The following is a 25,905-nucleotide window of genomic DNA, read 5'->3' on the forward strand; positions in this document are numbered from 1 at the left end:
TAAATTACGTTTCATACGAAAACATTTTTCCCATTCGACGATTTGACGACGATGGAAGATCCTTTTAGTTACGGTTGAATGGGAAATCAATAGCATTTTCAGACACACAAGGCAGAATACGTACATTTTGGAAGCATGCAATGATGTCAGCCCCCCGTTGAGCGGGACGACTTATGTTTTGCAAACAAGGTGGATTTTAACGATTTGCCTTGAACAAACTTGCGGAGCCATCAGAACACCGTGGAGAAAGTGCAAATAAACCAGTAAACTTTTGAATAAATTAACCTTTTTCTTGAAGGGTGGGAGGAAAAAGTAGAAAACTGTCAAAACATTTGCTTGTGAATTATTCTAGCTGAAGCTGTCTTTCTGATTTAATATGAAAGAAAAGAGTTGAAAAAATGTAGAGACTTGACGTATTTACATTTGAATTCAGATAAAGAAAGGATGGACACGAAAATCTTGGTTTTCATTATTTTCCTCGTTATTATTCTAAATCATTCGTGGAATAGTTCAAAGTGCCGTGCTCCATGCGTTTTAGCTGTTATAAGTAAAGATTTTTAAAATAGATCCTAAATATCGTTAATCGCAATAATGGACGCATCGGCATCATTTACCGAGAAGAAAAAGTATAGGGAGATTCTCGCCGAAGGCTGTACTTCCGCGGAAGATGGATTTGTATTGTGTACCATCGATACTACTAACGCGTGAAAATACCGGCAGAAAACTGTGAAATTCGACGCTGGAAATTTCATCAGACACCTTCGGACAGAGCATACCATCTTGGCCAAGTCACGCGGACAATTGAAGGAGGAGGCGGAAGTACCATCCAAGAAAAAAAGGTATCAAAACAAATGATTGCCATTGACAGGCAAACATTTATCGAATCTATTTTAAAACTGGTGACTCTGCATCATGTTCCGCTGCACTGCGTAGCATGGGAAGGATTTCAACTTCTGTTGAAACCCATTGGTGATGCACTTAACGTGTGCATGAACCGGCCGAATCTTGTGAACCACCTAACAGTTGCTGCTGGGAAGATAAAATCCGCGATCAAGAGCCTTGTGCAGGGTAAGCTACTGGGCCTTAAAATTGATAGCGCTACTAGACATGGACGACACATCCTAGGAGTCAATTTCCAATTTTTTGATCCAGAGCAGCAGGAAATTGTAATTGTGACAATCGGTAAAAATTGCACCTTTATTACATATATACAGACAAGTTGAATTACGTCTTCACCGGGAATGATACAATATTCCAAGTGGGGCTTTTCTCAACAAGTTTAATGTTTGGAATAGGATATTCCGTAATTCACCCTACATTCATTAATACTAAAAATCATTCCATTTATTTTTTAGGGATGATTGAGCTGAATGAAAGACACACAGCGAAATTTTTGAAGTCGAAGATTGAATAAATTCTCACAGGGTATGGCATTACCCTTGACCAGATATTCTCTATCACCGTTGACAACGGGGCGAATATGATTGCAACTGTTAAACAGTTGCAGTCTTATTTGCAGGTGATGATTCTACCCACTGAGGACGACGAAGATGACTCCGATGAATTACCGGAAGTGGACTGGACCGAAGCAATTGAAAAAGAATTTTTCAATAGCATTATGCTGGTGAGGTGTGCCGTGCACACAATCCAGTTAGCAGTCACCGATGTGATCAAGAGCTGTGATGCTGACATCCGTCAATGCACTTCGATTGCAAAAAAATGCCGCAAGATTGCTTTCAAAGCAGCATTTGACTTGCATAATCAACCCCTCCCACCCCTTTATGCTACGACCAGGTGGGAGGGAATATTTATGATGTTGGAGCGTTTTTCAAAATATGAGGAATTCTTCAGAAATTTAGGATCACAGTATCCAGAGCTAGGTTAGTAAACCTTTTTAAACTAGTAAAACTTTTTTGTAAATTTTTCATTTCACATTTCAATTTTCAGACCTTACAGAATACTGGGCGTTCATAAGAGAATATGTTGCAGCTTTCGAACCAATTTTCTTGGCAACTAAGACGATGCAGGCTAAGCATACTTCTTTGAATGATTTTTACTTGACATGGATAAAAACAGTGATGGACGTCAGCAAAATCAATTCCAATCGATTTGTACAGCCATTAACGACGTCTTTGACCCAACGTCTTCAACAGTTAAAGGACAACATGGTTTTTAAGTCAGCGCTTCTCATCGATCCACGATACAATTATCTAAACTCTACACTATTCACATCAAATGAAAAAGAGGAAGTTCGAGTAATTATGCTACATATTCGTTGACCTTGAATCATTTTGTTTTTTTAAATTTATTGTGTATTTTTTCTGTATTGGGAACGAATCAAACGATTGAAACCAAACATTGTAAATCAACCATCTCAAGGGCCCTCAACCTCGGATCAACACCAGCACAACGAACTGGATTATTTTTTAACACAGATGTTTGGGGGAATGCTTCCCGACTCAGGGTCTAGAGCATCTCAAACTTCAGATAGCTTTTTGAGACAGCTAAACACGCTTGATCTCGAACCTCATCCTATGTGTGGATTTCCCGGAAGTGCAGTCATCCTGAGTTGCACGAAATTGCAACACTGCTGTTGACGGTTCCCTCGAACCAGGTATCTGTGGAACGTGCGTTTAGTGCTCTTGCACTGGTTCTGTCTGATAAGCGAACGAAACTCAACGAAGCGAACCTGAAAAACATATTATTGATCAAGCTAAACAAGGCTCTATTTGACAAAATTATTCCAAATATGTATAATTGGCTGGAAGAAGAACTTTACGATTTTAAACTTTTTCATATTCATTGCAGTTTTTCAAACCAATTCTTTGGATTTTTTGTTCAGTTTTTAGTTTAAGTTTTATTTGCCATTTATTCATTCATTTATTTACCATTTGTTTGATTTTCTTATGTTTTTTTCATATTTTCTTGATAAAATACCGATTAAACTTGTGTTCCTATTAATTTACTTTCCTTAAATCTGTCATTACTATTGGTCAATAAAGATAAACAATCATACCTAACATTAAAAACCGATTTATTTATACAGTGCGATCTCGATTTTGGCAACACAACGCTAAGGTATTGAATCGAAAAAATTGTGTCAGCAATTTTTTCGACTGTGCTTCAGCCAATTGTGCTAATTTATTGTGTGATGAGAGTCAAACTTACAGAAAATCAGCTCAATAAGGTATGCTGAGCAAGTGCGGGGTTGGGGATAGTAATTAATTAATTTATCTTTATTAGGAAGGCTTTCAGCCTGGGGCTGGTTCGCCTCCAACGTTGGGGATGGTACCATCCAGCGCGGGTATCTGGTGATTCCTGTAGTTCAAGCTCCATCGCGTCCTGGTCCATCGTTTGTTTCTATCAAACTTCGGAATTAAGCTTCTGGTCCTCTTCTCAATGCTTTCAAATGTATGTATCCAGGGTTACTTCCACTCACTTGCTATAAAAAAATGTTTTTCGGAATTATGATATCATGATATAGTATAATGCTAATTAGTACTTGTAAGTTACAAGAAGAGGTCATGAAGTATATGTTTGACACATAAAATCTGTCAATATTGCTTTCAGTGCGTCACAATCAGCAATTTTACGACTCGTGAGCGCTCACTCTGAGTGAACGCTCACGAATCATAAGATCGCTAATTGTGACACTCTCAAAGCGAAATTGACAGGTTTTATGAGTCAAACACATACTTTACACCCTCTTCTTGTTACTTACAAGTACAACATAGCATTATAACATCTAATGATTGCATAGTTTCGAAAAATATTTTTTTATAGCAAGTGAGTGGAAGCAACCCTGATGTATCTGTCCTAGATGTGAAGAACAAAATTAATCTGTAATGCGACGCTAAATAAAATCAAACTTTCTTACCAGCTAGCACTTCTCAATCTTGAAAAATTTAATCATTTACTATTATTTACGAGAAAAAATAATAATCAAACGACGTTCAAAATAGGGTAAATGTTGGCTTCGGCACCCATTGACTGTTTTCGGCAACCAAAATTTAAACGATAATTTCACTATGTTTTCCCATCAACACACTTCCCTGAATGTATTCAAACGATTCTTTAGTCTTTCAGCTTCAATCTGATTATATTTGTACGACCGAGCAATCCTATTATGTCAGATTTTTCTTCAAATGAAGTATACGCACTACAAAATGGGGCTGATTTCGAGTTGCCGATAATAGAACAGCTGGTTAACACGCAGTTCTAATGGGAAGGTTGCCGAAGAAAAAGAGGCTGCCGACAATAGTCACACTCACCTGAGAAGTTTGGAGCGTTGTAAAATCGCTTTCAAATCGGTTTGAAAAATTCTGTCGATTGGAATGGATAGAGAAGCAAGCAGCAGATGAATGTTAACAAACAGACACGTGATATATGTGCGTAACGCTGACAAAATGCTAATAGAAGTGCGGACGCTGCTTAGATTGACGAGAATACGTAAATTCCCCTATTTTGTTTACAAATTAAATGAACGCGAATGAGACAACAGTTCAAGAGCAAATTTTCATTAGGTCGTAAGTAACAATGTAAACAAAAACGAGATTTACGTGCGATACGATAGCTCAAGCGTACATTAATGTGGATTTAAATTTTCATGGTGATGTTTTGATAGTAAAACATAAAATTTGCACATTGAAAAATCGACTTATGCCACACAACCATACAACAATACTACTTTGCGACATTGGTCGGTTTACCTGTAAAAAGACTTATGTAACGCTCATAACGTCTCATCGTTTTCGACGATTTTCTGTCAAAACGTCTTATAAACGAAATTCGACTTAAGTCACCTGTCAAAATCAGAAGGTAAATAGAGATTGCTGAAGTGTGATTGTGTCTGTGATTTATTTTCATCAGGAAAATATTTTGCTATGGGAGCAATTTTCCTGATGAAAACATTGTGCATATACGTATACGCGACGTCGCTCAACATAGTTTATGTACGATAAACGTCGGTAATCTCTATACTCTGGTCGATCCAATTAAAATGTCAATTTCCTCGTGCTGATGCAGCTACTCTTTGCCGTCATCCAGCTGAATAAATCCGCCACCGTGAAACGACACGGATCAATAGATTCAACTGTTTTTTGATCGTCAACAAGAATGGACGGTGATTCGTCAGCTCAGAAAGGTAAGCTTGACTGTGTTCTCTTGAATAATATATTATCTAGTTTTCAAACTCATTAAACCTATTTTAGTGCCGTTAAATCGTTCATTTGGAGCCGAGTTCAAGAAATTTCTATTGAAGCCTTCGTGCACAGTAGCACAAACCGGCATCCTCAGATCGGGTTCGCGGTCGTATTTGCTCCTATTTTAGTTTCCAATACCGGTTCATTTGATTCGAAGATCATCCCGAAATCGTGTTCCCGGCTGGATTACAACCGTTCAATAACCGGACTCGAAGAAAACATCAATAAGGATCATTCTAATGCACAGTCTGTTCAAAAGGGTAAGTGTTGATACTTTTATATTACATTTTGTGCTTAACCCATGTCATGCTTTAAAAGAGGATAGCGGTTTCACATTCGTCGCCATTCACCGTGCCTAAACTTTCCTCAATTTCTCGTAACAAATCATCCTAATCATACATTTTTTTTTAGCGTCGTTGAACTATCCATTCAGTTCGGAGTTTCAAAAATCGCTGTCTAATTCTACGCGCTCGGCATTCCAGGACTTGAGCAACATTGAAGCTCCAATGTCGAATTGGCCTGGTAAAACAATAGCTAATGAATTGAAACTATATGCAGGTCGCATTGTTGAAAAGGGTAAGAGTAGTGTTTCAATTACATTTATTATGTCGCGCTCTAAGGTGGGCGGGGGTGATAAAAGATGTGACAAGAAATGCACTAGGTATTGGAAAAAAACGAGGGTGTTAAATATTTTCTCAATTTCGAGTGGCATAATTAATGCATAGCCTCTATCTCGGCCTCTATACCCCGTTCAAAGTACAGCCTATATGCGATATATGTAGAGTATCTTGATACCAATCGTCATACATATCATTTCCAGCGAAAGTTACGTGATATAGGTTGTTGTGTGAACGGGGTATAAGATAAATACAGTATTGCATATTAAATTTGAATCTGACTAAAACATTTCCAGTGTCGAGTGGTTCATTCAAACCAAAACTTGAAAAATCCAGGTTATCCTCTATTAAACCTGCATTGAGGAATCTCAGTAGGGTTAACACTGAATCTGGTCGGAAAGGTAATTTTTTTTTTTTTTACATTACTAATATCTGGCAGAATATCTAATGTAGCCAATTTCAGTGTCGTTCGATGGTTTGTTTACGTCAGAACCCGACAAATCCTTGTCAGTATCTACGCGCTCGGCAAGAGTACGTTCGCAGAACTTTGAAATGCGTCATGGATCCAATTCTCGTCGCCTTGCCTTGCCTGGAGAGAATATCGTGAAATATTCGATATCACAGCCGGCCTTCAAAGTACGGAGAGGTAATTATTAACACTCTCCTTTTTATTATTAGAACCACATTAATTAATTAAACATATTTCAGCGCTGTTCACTACCAACAAAAGTACAGTCGGTTCAACACCTAAACATGTTGACCATGATAATTTTTTGTCTGCAAGCTTAGATGTTTCCTTCAACCAAATCGTCACATCAACGCCGAAACACTTGCCGAAACCGTATATGGCTCCTATCGATTACTCTATGAAATCGTCCACTGAAGCAATGGACCTATCAATAAATAATTCAAGCCCAAAAGCACTATGTTTGGTACTACCAACTCTGCACAACACACCACAGCAAGTACAAACCTATATAGGGGAATTTACGTATTCTCGTCAATCTAAGCAGCGTCTGCACTTCTACTAGCATTTTCTCAGCGTCACGCACATAAATGATGTGTCTGTTTGTTTACATTCATCTGCTGCTTGCTTCTCTATCCATTCCAATCGACAGAATTTTTCAAAACGTTTTGAAAGCGTTTTTACAACGCTCCAAACTTCTCAGGTGAGTGTGACTATTGTCGGCAGCCTCTTTTTCTTCGGCAACCTTCCCATTAGAACTGCGTGTTAACCAGCTGTTCTATTATCGGCAACTCGAAATCAACCCCATTTTGTAGTGCGTTTGCTTTATTTGAAGAAAAATGTAGCATTACTGGATTGCTCGATCGTTCAAATATAATCAGATTGAAGCTGAAAGGCTAAACAATCGTTTGGACACATTCAGGGAAGTGCGTTGATGGGAAAACATAGTGAAATTAACGTTTAAATTTTGGTTGCCGAAAACAGTCAATGGGTGCCGAAGCCAACATTTACCCTATCTCCGATAGACTTGCGTTTAATCAAAGCCAGCCCTGTTTTGCCGAACGCACCGGAATGTACACGGAACCGAGAATCATCAAATCTTTCAAATGTTCACGGAAATCTTCAAAACTATATCTCTGAAGAGCAATATCCTTCGGAAAACAATGATGGGCGGAATGATGTCCGCAATCATGCACTTTGCTCTCAAAACAATGAAGAGATGTACGGCGCTCTCGAAAATCAAAACTTTGAATTGCCCATCGCTTTGGAACACAAAGTGATGCATGTTGACAACAACGAGATGCATAGTGATGATGAAAATGTTTGCTCTAAAACAAGCTCCGATGATCCTGATTGGAATCCTGACAACAACACTTTCGATACTAATGAGAGTGCGGATGGTGATCCTACATTGCTCAATGATTTGACTATATATGAATATTTTCAAAACTATAACACAATTGTCAGTGATAATGAACTTGACGATGACTCGGATGGTGAGGTAGACAAGACACGTAAACGCTTGGCTGACAACAAAGATATTCATTTGCCACCAAAGCGATTGCGAAGTAAGTGGAAATGATTTGATTTAAATGTATGCGTATGAGTAAAAAAATCGAACCGATACAAAATGATATACAAATGGACAAATTAACTGGAAATATAAGTATTCAGGCGGTAGAGAACATGGAAAAAGAAACTGTTCAAATGAAAGTTTCTAATACTCGACTCAGAAACTTAAATAAGTGTCAAAAAGAGAAAGGCCTCGAGTATACTCGGCAGGACGGTAGGATCGTTCCCGCCCGAATGATTAAGCCTTCTTGCAAATGCAAGCTTAATTGCGGCAGAAAATACCCGGACACTATTCGAGCGCAGCTTTTGAGAAACCTACTCAAGCTGAAAACATCAGGTCAAAACCAATTCATTGCAAGTCACATGTCAGTAAAAAAAACTGATCGTCCAAAGGTAATTTCCACTAGATTTTGTTTTGAAATACCTATTTCTATTTGAAACATCTTGGTAACAGGTGCAACAATTAATTCATTATGATTCGACATTTGGTTCTAGATACATGACCAAATACAATCAAGGTTAATAGGGACCGAATACACGTAGCATATGGGATTTGGAGCTAATTTGGGGCCAATTTTGATTGTGGGGAAACCTAGAGATGACTTCCTGATGTCTTTTGGAAAATTGATTAGCGGATTTTTAGCCACTCTTAGGCAAAGTTTAGCTTTTAGTAGGGCACCAGCTGGTCTTCCGGAACAACCATAGAATTTATCAATTAATGAAACTGGATTTTTCGAAACCATTTATAGAATATCTTATCAGAATTAATTCAGAGTTTTAACCGGAATATAGATCCTGGGAACCACGGGGTAACCCTCCGGAAGATCCGCAACAACCGCAAAAATAGTCAATTCGTGAAACTGGGCCTAGAGTTCCACGGTTTCTTTTTTTGAAACAAGATATAAATGTCCCATTAGAATGCACCCCGATTTTTAACCGGAATATGAACCTTAAGGGAGGATACTTTGGAAGATCCGGAACAACCGTAAAAGTGATCAATTCGAGAATTTGGTCCTAGAATTCCGCGTTTTTTTTTTCCGAAACCACTTATAGATGTCGCATTAGAATGACTTCCGGGTTTGACTGCAAATAAGGATGCTGAGTGCCACGAGGTGACCCGAGAAGTGACCCACCCCATCCAGAACAACCGTAAAAGAAGTCTACTCGTGAAACTGGTCCTAGCGCTCCATGGTTTTTCGAAACCACTTATAGATGTCTCATCAGAATTAATTTGAATCCTGATGAATGTGGGCGTCTTAGTGGAATACCTGTATAATGAGAGAGAGAAGGATTAGTAATTTCCATTAAATTCCACTACCTTATTTGCTTATCCTTGACAGATACGCGTATTTCGTCTACAATGTGCAGACTTCTTCAGTGTCTTGTACTAATACTCGAGTTTTACTACAAGACACTAATACTCGAGTATTAGTACAAGACACTGAAGAAGTCTGCACATTGTAGACGAAATACGCGTATCTGTCAAGGATAAGCAAATAAGGTAGTGGAATTAAATGGAAATTACTAATCCTTCTCTCTCTCATTATATTAATTTGAAATTTAGACCGGAATATGGACCATGGGAGCCATAGAACAACCTTAAAGTTGGCAATTCATGAAACTGCTTCTAGAGTTCCTCGGTTTTTCGAAACCACTTATAAATGTCTCATTACAATAAATTCGATGTTTATACCGGAATATGGACCCTGGTTGTGACGGGAAGATCCTCCAGACGATCCAGATCCAATACAACCGTAAATATTGTCCATTTGTGAAACTGGCCCTAGAGCTCTGTGTTTGTTTAGACATTTATGGGCCATGCATTCATTATGTCACGCCTAATTGAGGAAAATTTAACCCCCCCCCCCCCTCCCACTTTTGTCACGTTTTTCCTATACCTAATGCATTGCTTGTCACTATAGATGACTCATTAGAATAAATTCAGAGATTTGACTTAGGATTTGACCAGAATATGGACCAGAAGATCTGAAACAACCTTAAAAGTGTTCTGTATCCAAGATCCTGACTGTCAGTGGGTGCAGAACAAGTAACCAACTTATTTGGGTAAATTTTAATAAGTTCCTTCCCAGTTGCATTGTTGTTCTCTTCGGAGTTGGTATGTCTTATTCGTCCACCGTAGCGATAAAGCCGTTTCTCCTGCTCGCTTGGCTCTCTGCCTCTGAGAAATTCAGGTGTTCAACCACCTCAAAATACCTCCATCTTTATTCCTACACCTGAAATCGGAAATGGTTGGGACAAAAGTGGCATTATTTTTAACGTTGCTCGTAATCATAACAAAATTTATTTTGTTTGAATCTATCTCCCGTTGAATTTATTGATTGTCATGTCGATCAGAAATTTTGTTGAGGAGATATGACCTACACACCCTATACAGTAAACTTACTGCTACGTCTCCTTGTATAGATGCTGACAGGGCTGAAAAAAATCACTAAAATTCACCAAAGTTCACTTTGGATGAAACATTCATTTCATAGTGAATGCAGATGATTTTTTCAACCCTGGATGCTATACAACACAACATAACGTATTTTTAATTTCATTTAAAGGTGGTCAATTCACGACGTGCGTATTCTAGAGAATACTATTTGCCTGCGGTCGAAGGACCAGTCAAGGTCTGCAAAGACATATTCATGGCAACTTTGGACATTCGTGACAGGAAAATTCGTACAATCGCTGCAAAAAAAAAATCGCCGGTGCTGGTATATCTGCTGACGATGGTAGGTTGAAGAATTGATCACGCTTGACCGTCAGTACAGAGCATATGCAATATATTAAAACACATATATTATCATTCCCGGCTTATACGAGCCACTACGGTCGCGCACGATCTGATCGTCATTATCTATCAAGTGATCTCAATGTGGCAAAGATGCATCAATTGTATCAGGAAAAGTGTTCCAGCGATGGCTATGTACCAGTGGCCTACAACACATATAGAATTATATTTAGTTCTATGAATCTGTCTTTTCGCAAGCCAAAACAGGACACGTGTGATGTTTGCGATAAACTGCGCATTGAAATTAAATTGAAAACGGATGAAATTGAGAAACAGGAGATAGAAAACAAACTGGAAGAACATCAACAGGCTGCTCAACGGGTCTACGAGGAGAAGAGATGTGACATACGACGATCGAAGACCGATTCCACGGTTCGAGTTGTGTCTTTTGACTTACAAAAGCAGCTTCCAACACCCCACCTAACATCAGGTAGAGTGTATTATAGCAGACAACTTTACACATTGAACCTCACTATGTTCGCGAGTTGCCTGGAAGAAAATGCTGCTTTTTGTTATTTGTGGGACGAAACAAAGGCCCGCAGAGGGTTGCAGGAAGTCGGATCCTGCCTTATAAAGGATTTGACATCAGTGCCATCTTGTATAAATCATGTAATCTACTACAGCGACCGATGTGGTGATCAAAACATGAACAAAAACATCGTGTTTTTGTTCAGCTTTTTTGCCGAATTGTTTGGCGAGCGTGGCCGATCCATTACTATTGAACATAAGTTCATGTGCACTGGACATTCGCATATGGAGGTGGACACAATCCATGCAGCCATTGAACGATCAAAGAAGAAAACGTCCATAGACATAGAAACGCCTCGTGACTGGGCTATTTTCATAGCTTCAGTTAGACGGTCCATACCTTTCAATGTTATCGAAATGGATCAAGTGGAGTTCAAATCAATAAAAGATTTATCTAGCCGTTATAGAATTCCTTGGCGAACTGTAGCTGGAGACAGTGTAAAATTCAAACAGATAATGGTATTTAAGTACTCCACTGACCATCCTAGAGTCGTTCTATTCAAGTATGACTTATCTGAGGAGCAATATCATTCAATGGAGCTGACAACGCAGGAGAATCACCGTAATGCTGAAGATTTTGTACTCAGTCCAATCGAAACACAGCCAATACCGCTTCCGGTAGCAAAACTGGCAGATCTAAGAAATTTAATGCCGTACATCAAACAAAAACGCTACTATTCTGCTTTTTTGACAGGCCTTCAGGAGCCTAAGCGAGGAAGAAAACAGAAAATCGGCATTGAAGATCATTTTGATTAGGATTTATATGACTTTGAAAGCGATGCCGAAAACTGATGTTAGCGTTAAGTTACTACAACAGTACATACCTAGTTGCTTGTTGAAATCTAGTAAATAAAAGAAATGCGATAAAAATGTATACAACGTCATTCATTTTATATTTCTCGTTATTTTCACAAAGAATATTAAGGAAAAACTTTATATATTATCGGTACAGTTGAAACCCGGAATAACCTGCTAGCGTTCGGTCTGCCTCGTTCGGTCTGTTGAACATAGTGTCGAGAGTAGTGCGCTATAATCGCACAATGACGCGCTAACGGACCTCGAAAAGCCAAGTCAGTTAAGGCACAATATCACTTTCTTTTTCTTTTCCCTTTTCTAATGTCCATTGGTCTCCTTCTTTCAAATTCTTTTTTGCCGGTGGAGGCATTTCCGGAACAACCTCATCTAACCCCAGCAACGCGTTGTTAAACTACTCGTCCGAGTGGTGCTCAATATTTTCCTTAATCGCGTTTTTGCTATTTTTCGGTTCGTGCCGGTTTCAGTTTTGACAAATCCGGTTTCGAAGAAGTTTTCTTCGTCGCAATCAACTACACGATGTTCATGGTTCTGCGAAACATAAATAGGAATGCCAACAGTCTCGCTAGCACATGCTTAAACTTTCTTGAGGTCCTAAAAGAAATGTTTCAACAAATTGTTCCATGGCAAAGTTCGCGTTGGAGGAATAAATATTTTTCTAGTTATAAACTAATAAAATATAAGAAAAACGCTAAATTGAGAACGTCCAATCCGATTCAAGTTTGAGTCCATGCAATTTCCGAAATGTGTGGATAGCCATCTAGATACTAAGCTGACTACCAACTGGAGCACCATGAAAAACGCCTTGCTCAACATATCCCAGAAGTGAAGTGGTTCAATTTCCAAAACATCTTTTCCAACGCACATAGAAGCCCGATCCAAAGACACCAATTAGGTGCAGCATATCATCGGTACTATCTGAAAATAGATGTTTTTAATTAGGTCTAGGTTTTTAGCCAGAAAAAACTGCAACATACCGTACACAGAAAAAAAAAGTTGTTACTTCCAAACAGCCATTTGATGTAATATTGTATCTGCTTTATTCATTATTTCATTACATCATTATTTCATACAACAGCTTGAATTACGTTGATCGATATTACATTTTTTTTTTTGCTGTGTACGAAATTCCCAGCATAACATCGAATCTTCAACAGGATCCTGGTTTTATGTTGTGAACAGTTGAACGGCTGACACCACTGATGGTCTATCTCACCAAAAGATCTATATCAACCGAACCATTTTCAGTCTCCGTGGCATGAATCAGAACGATCTAGGGGTAGATTCAATTGAATCTACAAAAGGAACATCACAAGCAGCATCTTACGATGTGTACAAAGGTCCCTGATGGATATTTACTGGTTCACTGCACAAAAACACATAAAACAGTTACACAACAGTTGTCGCTTGAAGGAAACACAAAATAAAACAAAAATGAGCATAATTTTTATGCTAAAATTCTTTTGACGTAAGTAACATTTAATTTTTTTGTGTTTAGCGAATCGACGAAACCAACATGACGTAAGCAACATGACAGCTTACAAAATAACGTAACCCACTCAACGTAAGTCAACATGTCAGTTTATAAAACAGCGTAACGCCTAGATGAAAGTAACGTGCAACCTATCATAGTGACTTATGAAAAGGTCGTATGCGCGTTTGGTGAACCAATACGTCGAATAATCTTATTTTTTACAAAACTCATATTATGATCAAACTTAATTTGAATATTTACCACAGCGATGCAAAAAAATAGCACAAATTATCGTTTAGAAGTATTTAGTTAATATAAAATTGATTTCTTTTTAAATAGGAATAAAAATTAGTTCTAAAATCATCGGAGCCGATTTTCTCAAGTGAGTTGAAATGTTACTTACGACCTAATGAAAATTTGCTCTTGAGTTATGATAGTATGTTTTCATTCCTCTTTCGTGTACGTTCGATAAAAAGAAAGAAAACATTAGCATTCAATTCATTCTCGAGTATGAACTAAAAATTCGACAGTGAGCATGCATAAGGGCGTATACGCGAAGATCGATTCTCTTCATCGTTTTTCTCTTTGCATTGCTACAGCTAAGCGAAACAATTTTGTAGAATTTGTTCAATGTAGAGTTGTAATAGGTTGTATTGGCTTTCAAAAGCAACAATAAACGCACCGACAAACGTTAAATCTAGCGAGTTATTAAGAAAAGAGAAAATCGATGAAGAGAATCGATCATCGCGTATACGCCCTTATGAATGCTCACTGTCGAATTCATTTCTGAAATGACAGCTATAGACGAGGAAATAAAATCATGGTCACATTCACAACACTGAGTGAACAATAATGTTCACATAAGGGCCCTTAGTGAACGCTACCGAAAGTGTCGACTGTTTACAAGACTGATTGTGATATCCTATTCTACTTTGGGAATCTAAAGTTTTTCTTGAACCAAGGAGTTTTCGGATGAAAACAACGATACAGCCGCAATGAGTATCACTTATGAACTAACTTTATTCTACAATCCATTTTATATAGCGAAATTCTATCCTGAAAATGATCCTTGAGTAGAAAAAATTCCTTAATCTAGTGTGTAGGTGAAAATGGGACAACATTAAAAAAAACTAGATTCCTTCCTGCATTTATCACCTTCATTCTCTCTTAATTTACGTAACAAACATCCACGTTGCAACGATTTCAAATTCAGGTTAAAAAAATATAAATGTGGACGTGTTCATATACGGCCTTCCGGCATGCGCTTATCTATCGTGCAGCGCATATCCTACAACTCTATTCCAAGCTAAACTGACCTGAGTGCAACAGACATAGACCTACCTAAACAACTAGATTGAAGATGAACCAATACAACCATTCAATCAATTCTGTGTAAACGAATTCTCACATGACCATCATTTGAAGAGCCCCTTTCTCATTCGAAGCTCATTGTCACTGTCAATAGGCCTTTTTAATAGAAACTAAACGATCGATTCAACCTCTGGTGGTGAATAGGAGAACGTCAAAAAGAGTGTTGTGAGCATTGAGACATAGGAAGCGAAACACTTTTTTTACTTTTCCTTGATTCATCTGAGATGCTGCAAAACTTAATCTACAGTTGAAAAATTGAATCCATGCCTTCGTCAAATGACTAATACCCCGTTCACATTACCGCTTATATCACGTGATATACGCTGTCTTGCAATGAGCACTCATACATAGGATTTCCAGTGATAACTAGATGTATGCGTGCTCATTGCAAGACAGCGTATAAAGGGTGTCCACGATGAAATTGCCACACACAAAATTGATTCGCAAAATTCGAGTTTTCATCCGATTGCCATCAAATTTGCAGGGATTGAGAAATAACTATTAAACTTCATTTTACCATTTTACTCGTATTTTATTTACAGTCCATACGCAAATGCCCGCACCTTGGCCTTAACCCCGGCCATAAGATTCTGCACAACCTGTGAATCAACCGTTTTTTGCATGTAAACCCATACTTTCTTCAGTTCCTCGACTGTCTTCACTACCTTAGGTCGTTTAAGAAGGTGCTGCTTCATAATCGCCCAGTACTTCTCGATGGGGCGGAGCTCCGGAGTGTTGGGAGGGTTGAACATTTTCGGCACGAAATTGACCTTATTGTCCGCATACCACTTCAGCACGTCCTTGGAGTAGTGGCATGAGGCCAAATCCGGCCAGAAGATTGTTGGGACGTTGTGGGCCTTCAGGAGAGGAAGCAGCCGCTTCTGGAGGCACTCTTTTATGTACACCTGTCCGTTCATCGTGTCCTGGGTCACGAAAGGTGCACTCCGCTTCCCGCACGTGCAGATGGCTTGCCAAACCAGGAATTTCTTCGCAAATTTGGACATCTTCTGAGTGCGGACATGCTCCGGAACGCTGAACTTATCCTTGGCCGTGAAAAACAGGTTGCCGGGGATCTGTTTGAAGTCGGCCTTCACATATGTTTCGTCGTCCATGATGCAGCATTCAACTTTCGTCAGCATGTTGAGGTACAACTTCCTGGCACGGGTTTTGGCGGACTTGTTCTGCTTCTCGTCGCGATTAGGGGCCTTTTGTACCTTGAACGTTCGAAGCCCAGCCTTAGTTTTGGCCTTCTGGACAAAACTTCGGCTTAGGTGCAGCTTCTTAGCCACATCCCTAACGGAGGCGTTCGGATTTCGGTTGAAGGCCCCAACTACGCGGTTGTGATTTTTGGTGTTGTACGGAATACTTTTTCCTTCACTTCTGGGCTTCCGATCGGTGGTCCACCGTTCCTCGAACCGCTTAATCACTCGCGACACCGTGGAATTCGCGATTCCCAACGTTTTAGCGATGGAACGATGCGAGAGATCCTTGTTCTCGTGATGAATGCGCAAGATTTTATCACGCACGAGCTGTTCTTTCGACTCCATTTCCGCGAGTTTTGATCACAGGACTTTAAAACTTGCAGGATGTAAATAATGCACTATGAACTAAATCCACCCAAATTTTCATTAAATTCTACCCAACGGTTAAAAAGTTAGAGCAATTTCATAGTGTGGCAATTTCATCGTGAACACCCTTTATCACGTGATATACGTTGTAATGTGAACGGAGTATAAGCAACTGATATCACCCATTCGAAGGAGGTCCCGTTTAATAGCGGATAGCTGCTATTCTCATTTTCATCAAAAATTTCATTTCATCAATTCAAGTACTGGCTCTGGCCTGGGTTCAATCCCAGTCGGCGCCGCTGGGATGTTCTGAGGCATAACATCTCTTGGTCCCCGGTTCATGAGTTGATGGGTCGATAAGTAGGGTCCAGGTGTGGGAGCTGCCTCCCTGGCGTCGGTAGCATTGGTGCTCAGCACGGAAAACAAGATCGACGGTAAACAAATCAAGGAAAAAAAAAGTACTGGCTCCACTTTCTTTGAAAGACGCTGTACCTGTTTTATACCCCGTTCACATTACAATCTATATCACGTAATATAGGCTGTCTTGCAATGAGCACTCATACATAGGATTTCCAGTGGAAACTAGATGTATGAATGCTCATTGCAAGACAGCGTATATCACGTGATATACGCTGTAATGTGAACGGGGTATTACTTTACGAGTAAACACGGTTTGTCTGAAATTCAATTTTGACGTAGGACTACGTCTTTCATTTCTATATAGGGGTACACTTTGTGAAAACCAAAAATGGAACCAGTAACCAAATTATGAAAGATTTTGAATGTTAATAACTCAGCTGCCCCTGGACCAATTTCAATAATTTTATCACCAATCGATCAGAAATATTTCTACGCATCTTATTTAATCAAAGTCTTAATTTAAGGCTTTATTAGTTTTCAAAATGTCATTATTAAAAATTGCACGAATGTTGCTATGATAACTAAAATTACCATCTCACTGCGTCCTAGCAAGAAGTACGGTCGACTTGTTTCGCGCTCCGTTGTTTTGGAAGTTTTCTCGGTATTCGCTTGATATAAATTATCAGTTTTTTCTCACTAAGTGACTCCTGGCATAGTTCCCGGTAAATTGATCGAAAAGTGAGTTTTTTTTGTAGTAGAAAGTGTCATTTTCGGAACGATTAATCCGTGCTATTGGTAATTCGCGAACCAATTTGGGCATCATCGTTGCGTGGTCACGCACACGCGCTTACGCATACCCGCGCACGTATCATCATCATCGAGTGTGAGCACCCGTTTCTACATCTACATCGTTCATCAATCATCGTGCGCCTGTGTGCGCTGAGTACCGAGCCTCGATCAAGTGCACCACAACGAAGGTCATCCACGCAGCGCGTCTCTTCCAGCCATCTGTGTACACGCCTACACATATAACGCTCGGTGGTAGAAGTATAGAATTATCAGATAAGTTTTTGTTTTTTTTTTTGTTTCTTTTCCTCCTCCATTAGTTAAATTTTCATTTTGTATTTCTGTGTTTGTAGTGTTTTCTGTGTATTGTGTCTGTGCGTTCAGTGGGAGAGCGTTTTGCGCTCCCACTAGTTGAACAAAATGGATGTTTTGTCAGAAGACGACATGGATGACCATTCATCTCAGAATAATGATGATGTCATCCCTGGTTCGTCGTCTCAGTCTGTCAATGGGCAGGATGAGAAAAGCACCAGATTGCGGGCCTACCCGAATGACTCGACTGGCCCATGGGTTGTCTATTTTCAGCCCAAAAACAAACCCTTGAATGTTGTTCAGATATCTGATGATCTGACAAAGCGATTCTCTGCCGTGACCGAAATAACGAAGGTTAGGCACAACAAACTTCGTGTGACCGTCGCTAACCTGAAACAGGCCAATGAAATTGCTGTTTCCCAGTTTTTCACACTGGAATATAGGGTGTACATTCCAGCTTCTGATGTGGAGATCGAAGGCGTGGTCACTGAGGCGAGCCTGAACCCCGAGATACTGGAGAAGCAAGCGGTTGGCCGATTCAAGAACCCCTTGCTTCCTCCGGTAAAGATACTGGCCGTTCATAGAATGAAGTCAGTATCGCTCAGCGAGGGTAAAAAGAGTTTTACCCCCACAGACTCGTTTCGGGTGACCTTTTCTGGATCTGCCCTTCCTCAATACATCGAGCTGGGAAAACTTCGTCTTCCTGTGCGGTTGTTTGTACCTCGGGTCATGAACTGCCAGAATTGTAAGCGGTTGGGACATACGGCCTCCCACTGCGGCAACAAGGCACGCTGCTCCACATGCGGGGAGAAGCATGAGGATGGCGCCTGCGCAGCTACTGCACCAAAATGCGTGTACTGCAATGGAACTCCTCCTCATGCTCTCTCGTCGTGCCCGGCGTACAAACAGCTCGGGGACAAAATGAAACGCTCCCTTAAGGAACGTTCCAGGCGGTCTTTTGCAGAAATGCTTAAGACAGCCAAGCCATCGACCAACGAGACAAATCCCTTCGCTCTTTTGTCAGATGACGAGTCTGGCTCTGACTTGGCTGAGGAGGGAGTTTCTTTCAGTTTTCCGGAAGGTTCTGCCCGGAAACGAAAACGCATCCGTTCGCGGAAAGTTGCAGATCAAGAACCCCAAATCAGCTTGCCCAAATCAAGGAGTGGTGGAAAAAAGGAGACTTCTACTCCTCCTGGATTCCGCAGAACTGATTATACCCAGGATTTTCCACCTCTTCCGGGGACATCCAAAACCCCTGATGCCCCAATTTTAAGAACAGAAACCCCTTCTTCATCTGGGCTGTTCTCATTTGATGACATTGTGGACGGTATTCTCAAATACCTCAACATTTCTGATCCTCTGAAAAGCATTGTCCTCACATTGCTTCCGACTGTGAAATCCTTCTTGAAGCAATTGACTTCAAAATGGCCCCTTCTTGCAGCTATCATCTCCTTCGATGGATAATTTTCCAAACGAGGTCGGGGATTTGATCACTGTTCTACAGTGGAATTGTCGAAGTCTTATTCCGAAATTAGATTCGTTCAAGTATTTAGTCCATAACAATAATTGCGATGCATTTGCCCTCTGTGAAACATGGCTCTCTTCAGAAATTGATCTCCCTTTTTTTGATTTTAACATTATTCGATTGGATCGTGAGGATTCACGTGGAGGAGGGGTACTTTTGGGGATCAAAAAGTGCCATTCCTTCTATAGAGTGAATCTTCCCGAATTCCCCGGTATTGAAGTTGTCGCATGTCAGGCTACCATTAAAGGTAAAAGCCTTTGTATTGCTTCTGTATATATTGCTCCTAGAGTCTCTGTTAATCGCAAACAACTTTTCGACATATGTGCGGTACTTCCCGCTCCATGGTTGATCATGGGAGATTTTAACTCCCACGGTACAGGCTGGGGGGAGCTGTACGATGATAACCGTTCTACTTTGATTTATGATCTCTGCGACAACTTCAACATGACAATCCTTAACAATGGAGAAGTAACACGTTTGGCTGGTCCATCCTCGAATGGTAGCAGATTAGACCTCACCTTTTGCTCCAATTCACTATCGTTGGATTGCACTTGGCATGTAATCCAGGATCCGCACGGTAGTGATCATCTGCCGATCAAAATTTCGATTGCCAGTGGGTTCAACTCGTCAGAATCCGTTAACGTCGCGTATGATCTAACCCGTAACATCGATTGGACTAAGTTCCAATCCGCGATAGGCGATACAGTATCGTCAGTGGAAGAGCTTCCGCCGTTGGAGGAATATAATTTCCTCTCTAATCTCATCGTCGACAGCGCACTTCAAGCTCAAACACGACCGGTGCCGCGATCGTCTATTCGTAAGAAAACACCATCGCTCTGGTGGGATCAACAATGCACGGAGGTTTACCGTAAAAAGTCCGACGCGTTTAAACTTTTTCGGAAACGCGGAACACGCGAGCATTTCAACGCATACACATCTCTTGAACGCGAACTCAAGAGCCTCATCAAGGCCAAAAAACGGGGTTACTGGCGGCAGTTTGTAGACGGATTGTCGCGCGAAACGTCTATGAATACGCTTTGGAGTACGGCGCGAAGAATGCGTAACCGGTCTACTAACAACGAAAGCGAGGAATGCTCGGATCAATGGATTCTTAAATTCGCGCGAAAAGTGTGTCCGGATTCCGTGCCGTCGCAGTTGATTCCTCGCGAAACCGCGAATTCGGTAGACGAAATCAGTCAGCCTTTTTCAATGGTGGAACTTTCACTCGCTCTCCTTTCGTGTGGCAATTCTGCCCCGGGATCTGATAGAATCAAGTTCAACTTGCTGAAAAACCTCCCAGACGTCGCTAAGAGGCGCATGTTGAACTTGTACAATCAGTTCTTGGAGCTCAATATTGTTCCCGACGATTGGAGACGAGTAAGGGTGATAGCCATTAAAAAGCCTGATAAACCCGCGTCGGATCACAATTCGTATCGGCCCATCGCGATGCTGTCGTGTATTCGGAAATTGATGGAGAAAATGATCCTTTTTCGCCTCGACAAATGGGTTGAGACGAACCACCTTCTTTCAGATACTCAATTTGGTTTCCGTAGGGGTAAGGGAACGAACGACTGTCTCGCGTTGCTTTCCTCGGAAATTCAGTTGGCTTTTGCTAAGAAAGAGCAAATGGCTTCTGTGTTCTTGGATATCAAGGGGGCTTTTGATTCAGTATCCGTTGAAGTTCTTTCAGAGAAACTCCACGCTTGTGGATTGTCTCCATTAATGAATAATTTTTTGTACAATTTGCTGTCAGAAAAACATATGAGCTTTTCTCATGGAAACTCTACAGCTTTTCGATTTAGCTACATGGGTCTCCCCCAAGGCTCATGTTTAAGCCCCCTTTTGTACAATTTCTACGTTAGACGTCTTAGTGACAATTGCACGTTGAGACAACTTGCAGATGACTGCGTAGTGTCTATCACAGGGCCAAAAGAGGTTGACCTGCAAGGACCCTTACAGGATACCTTGGACAATTTGTCTACTTGGGCTATTCAGCTAGGTATCGAATTCTCCACGGAGAAAACTGAGTAGGTCGTTTTTTCTAGGAAGCATAGCCCAGCACAACCGAAGCTTCAACTTTTGGGTAAACCGATCACTCATTCCATGTCTTTTAAATATCTCGGGGTCTGGTTCGATTCAAAATGCACCTGGAGATCCCACATTGAGTATCTGAGACGAAAATGCCAACAAAGGATCAATTTTCTCCGAACAATTACCGGAACGTGGTGGGGAGCCCATCCGCAAGATCTTCTAACGTTGTACCGGACAACGATTCTATCGGTTTTAGAGTACGGTAGTTTTTGCTTCCAGTCGGCAGCTAAAAAGCACATCATCAAGCTGGAACGGATCCAGTATCGTTGTCTTCGTATCGCGTTAGGATGCATGCACTCGACTCATACTATGAGTCTCGAAGTGCTGGCGGGCATGTTGCCACTATCCGTCCGTTTTTCAGAGTTATCTCTTAGGCTCCTCACCCGTTGCGAAGTAATGAACCCACTGGTGATCGAAAATTTTGAGAAGCTTCTGGAGCTAAATCCTCAAACATGTTTTATGACTTTGTACTACCTTTATTTAACACAGGATGTCAGCCCTTCAAGAAATATTCCCAATCGTGTAATCTTCTCCGATTTCGGCAATTCAGTGAATTTTGATTTATCTATGACGCAGGAAATCCGCGGAATTCCAGAGCATCATCGTCCTATGATTGCTCCGTCATTATACGCTGCAAAGTTTGGCCATGTTGATTCTGCAAGAACGTTTTTCACAGATGGATCTCTAATAGAGGAGTCCGCTGGTTTTGGTGTATTTAATGAATTTCATAGCGCCTCTCGAAAACTTGAAGCTCCTTGTTCTGTGTATGTGGCTGAACTGGCAGCAATTCACTACACCTTGGAAAATATTGCTTCACTTCTTCCAGACCACTACTTTATTTTTACGGATAGTCTCAGTTCTGTCGAGGCTATCCGTTCCATTAGGCCGGTAAAGCACTTCTCGTATTTTCTCTTGAAAATACGAGAACTGCTTAGTACTTTATCCGTGCGCTCTTTCATCATTACCTTCGCGTGGGTCCCTTCGCATTGCTCAATTTTGGGCAATGAGAAGGCGGATTCACTTGCGAAGGTGGGCGCTATGGAAGGCGACATTTATGATCGACAGATCGCCTATAGTGAATTTTTCTCTATTTATCGTCAGCAGTCGCTCGTTAGCTGGCAACATCAATGGAGTGAAGGGAGCTTGGGACGATGGCTACATTCAATTATCCCTAAGGTGTCGAAGTTTGCATGGTTCAAAGGGTTGGACTTGAGTCGAGACTTCATACGCGTGATGTCTCGTCTCATGTCCAATCACTATTGTCTAAACGCTCACTTGTTCCGTGTGGGGTTGGGAGACAGCAATCTCTGTGAATGTGGACAAGGTTACCAGGACGCTGATCACATCCTTTGGTCTTGTGCGGAGTATCGTGGAGTCAGATCACATTTTTATGATTCCCTTCGGGCTCGAGGTAGACAACCTAATGTTCCAGTTCGGGATATTTTGGCTAGACGCGATCTGGAGTTTATGAAACTCATATATGTTTACTTTAAGGATATTAACCTTAGATTGTAAGTTTGATTAACCTTGTGCTTAGTTTGTATTTTGTACGTGTGGGTTTTTTTTTTCAATGTTTGTTTTCAAGATGAATAGAAATAATTTCATGCTTTAGGATTAATTAAATAGTTGTATCGTAAACCACATTTCAAACCTCCTTCTTCCCTTTTCCCATCCAAAAAATTGTAAATCTCCACTAACCTCGAGACAACCGCGAGTACTCGGTCCAGTTCCTTTAACTTTAAATTTAAGACAGTAATAATGTATAACGCAAAGGATAACTCGGCTCTGTAAAGTTTATTCGATTGAGCCTGTACAAATAAAGTAATTATAAAAAAAAAAAAACTAAAATTACCACCGATTGTCTGCAAAAAGCGACTTCCCTAACACTGATTTCAAAGTTGAATTCCATCCGGTCTCACCAAATGGTGTTTATTCAATCACCGCATGGTGAGTGGTGGTGTTCTCCAGTACACAACGAAAGGTTCCCTGCAAGCAGCTAGATATCAAGGCTGCCCTCAATCGCTGATCGGATTAAGTTTCAATCACCGTATGTGGTGGTGTCCGGTCGTCGGCATCAGCAGTATCAGCAGTGCTTTCGGTGCGTGGCGTTGAACACTGTTCTCCAGTACACAACGAAAGGCTGCCTACAAGCAGCATCCATAGAAGGAGCAAGAAGCCGCACCGCTATTGATCGGAATCAGTAGCTCTTCGTGAGTCGCTGTGGGTCATCTACCGTATGCGTGATAATGTTTGCACCATCGTATAAATAAGGTTCCTGTTTCACCTGTGCATGCAATGCCTTGGTTTTCTTTGCATGCACGAAACCTATAGCTCATACCGTAGTAGGCTGTGTATAAAAGAAAATGATTTACTTAGTTTGACAGTTGCACCATGACGAAGCGGCAGCGTATTCATAGACATTTTAATCGCCGTGGGAGTGTCCCGGTGGACTTTCAAAAGGGTTTTAGACCGAGAAAATAAAGGACAACTATCCGCGAAGGTGGCCACAGGTCGTCCAAGGTCAGCTCGGGTTCCGAGGGTTATCACTGCTATCAAAAGGAAGATTCGGGTGAATCCAGTGCGTTCAATAGGGAAAATGGCAAAGGAACACGGGATCAGTGACTTTGCGGCACGGAAGATGGTAAAGGAAGATTGCGGGGCGAAGTCGAGGGCACGGAAAAAAACTCACATGATTACCAATCGCATCCGGGAGCTACGATTCGAACGATGCAAGAAAATCTTGAACTTCCTTAAGCGAAAAAATCCGGTAATCCTGTTCATCGACGAGAGCATGTCGATCCCGTATCAAATTCCAGAACCGACCGGTATATTAGTTCTCTTCCGGTAAAAGACGTGGCCGATAAGCACAAGAACGTGTATCTGACCAAGCATCCTGCTAGCGTTATGGTGTTTGGATTGGTGGCAAAAAATGGACCCGGTGTTCATTCCAGAAGGCGACAAGGTCAACACGGAGGTCTACATCGGGATTTTAAGTAAGTATGTTCTTCCGTGGATCAAAGAACAGTGCGGTCCGAAGCCAAATGTTGTATATCAACAAAATGGGGCTCAGCGCCACTCCTCGAACCGCACTTAGAAGTGGTTGCAGGAACATTTTTCGTTCTGGGCGAAGGATATGTGGCCGCCATCCAGCCCCGATCTTAATCCGCTGGATAACTCAATATGGCGCGTCATGAAGGCCAAGGCCTGTTCTAAACGCCACCCGAGTACCCTAATAAAAAATAACCATAAACGAACGATAACCCAAATCATCGAACTATTCAACAAATGGTTTGGATGATACTCAGAACACGTCGTTAAGCAAATTAACCATACAATTTTTATTAGGGTACAGCAAGCCTCAGACAAACATTGACCCGTTCCTGGAGAGAAATGGATCCAGACTACATTATTAGAACCTGCCGTGCATTCCGGAAGCGTGTCGAGGCCGTAATTGCAGCAAGTCGAAGATCGATCGATGATTAACATAGTTTAAGACTCTAAGAAACATCCCCCTTTAAATAAATTAAAAAAAAAACTCGAAAACGAAATCTTTGAGATTTTTTTTAATTTTGACATTGTTGAATGGTGCAAACATTATCACGCATACGGTATACCAAGCGCGTCACCCTCTTTGCAAACAACATACAGCTCACCAGCCTCATCTGTGTTGAAGACTCTAATAACTCAACATTACTCAACCATCACCATAAATTTGTAAACGAGTTTTTTTTACGGATGTCAGTTCCCATATCAAGATAGAGCTGGAATTAGGGCGTAACAGCTTTTGTAAACAATGATTTCTTTCGATGATGTCTTGAAAGTCGAGGCTCGCCCACGCTAATCAACATCACCATCAGGTAGGATAAGACATCCCCTACACGACGGTATTGGTGGTTTGTGTGGGCGTGCCTTGAATTCCTTAAAATCATCGAGAGAAGTAATTGTTCACAAAAGCTGTTACGCCTAATTCCAGCTCTATCTAGATATGTTTAAATATAACTTAGTATTTTAAATATATATGTTCTTGAAGGCAACATTGGGGGTGCAATTTCAAAAACCAAAGTTGGTCGCGGCATGAAAGTGGTCTGATTTTGATCCAGAGATGATGGATTTTAATTCTTAATGCGCCAATCGATAAGAATTTTTTCTACAAATCTGTTAAAATTAAAACTTTATTATTTTTCAAAATGTCACTATTGAAAATTGCACGAATGTGAAATTATCACCAATTGCCTGCAAAAATCGATTTCCCTAACACAGATTTCAAAGTTGAATTGCATCCGGTCTCACCATTATTCAATCACCGCGTGATGACTGGTGGTGTTCTCCAGCAGGGATGCAAAATATCAAAACACTCTTCTTCTTATTTCCTTTATTTAACGTCGGTCTCTGTTCCGCAATCTAGTGCCAATCACCGACGGACA

The 25,905-nt window shown here is 40.8% G+C and overlaps 1 pseudogene; it reads left to right on the forward strand.

The window, feature by feature from the left end:
• Window positions 1-591: 591 nt before the first annotated feature.
• LOC135701221 (uncharacterized) overlaps window positions 592-25,905 on the forward strand; it is a 38,042-nt pseudogene continuing 12,728 nt past the window's right edge.

Source organism: Ochlerotatus camptorhynchus, unplaced genomic scaffold (genome assembly GCF_037179485.1).
Source record: "Ochlerotatus camptorhynchus isolate MF236.1 unplaced genomic scaffold, CSIRO-AGI_Acam_v1.1 ptg000151l, whole genome shotgun sequence".
In the NCBI taxonomy this organism is placed as follows: domain Eukaryota; kingdom Metazoa; phylum Arthropoda; class Insecta; order Diptera; family Culicidae; genus Ochlerotatus; species Ochlerotatus camptorhynchus.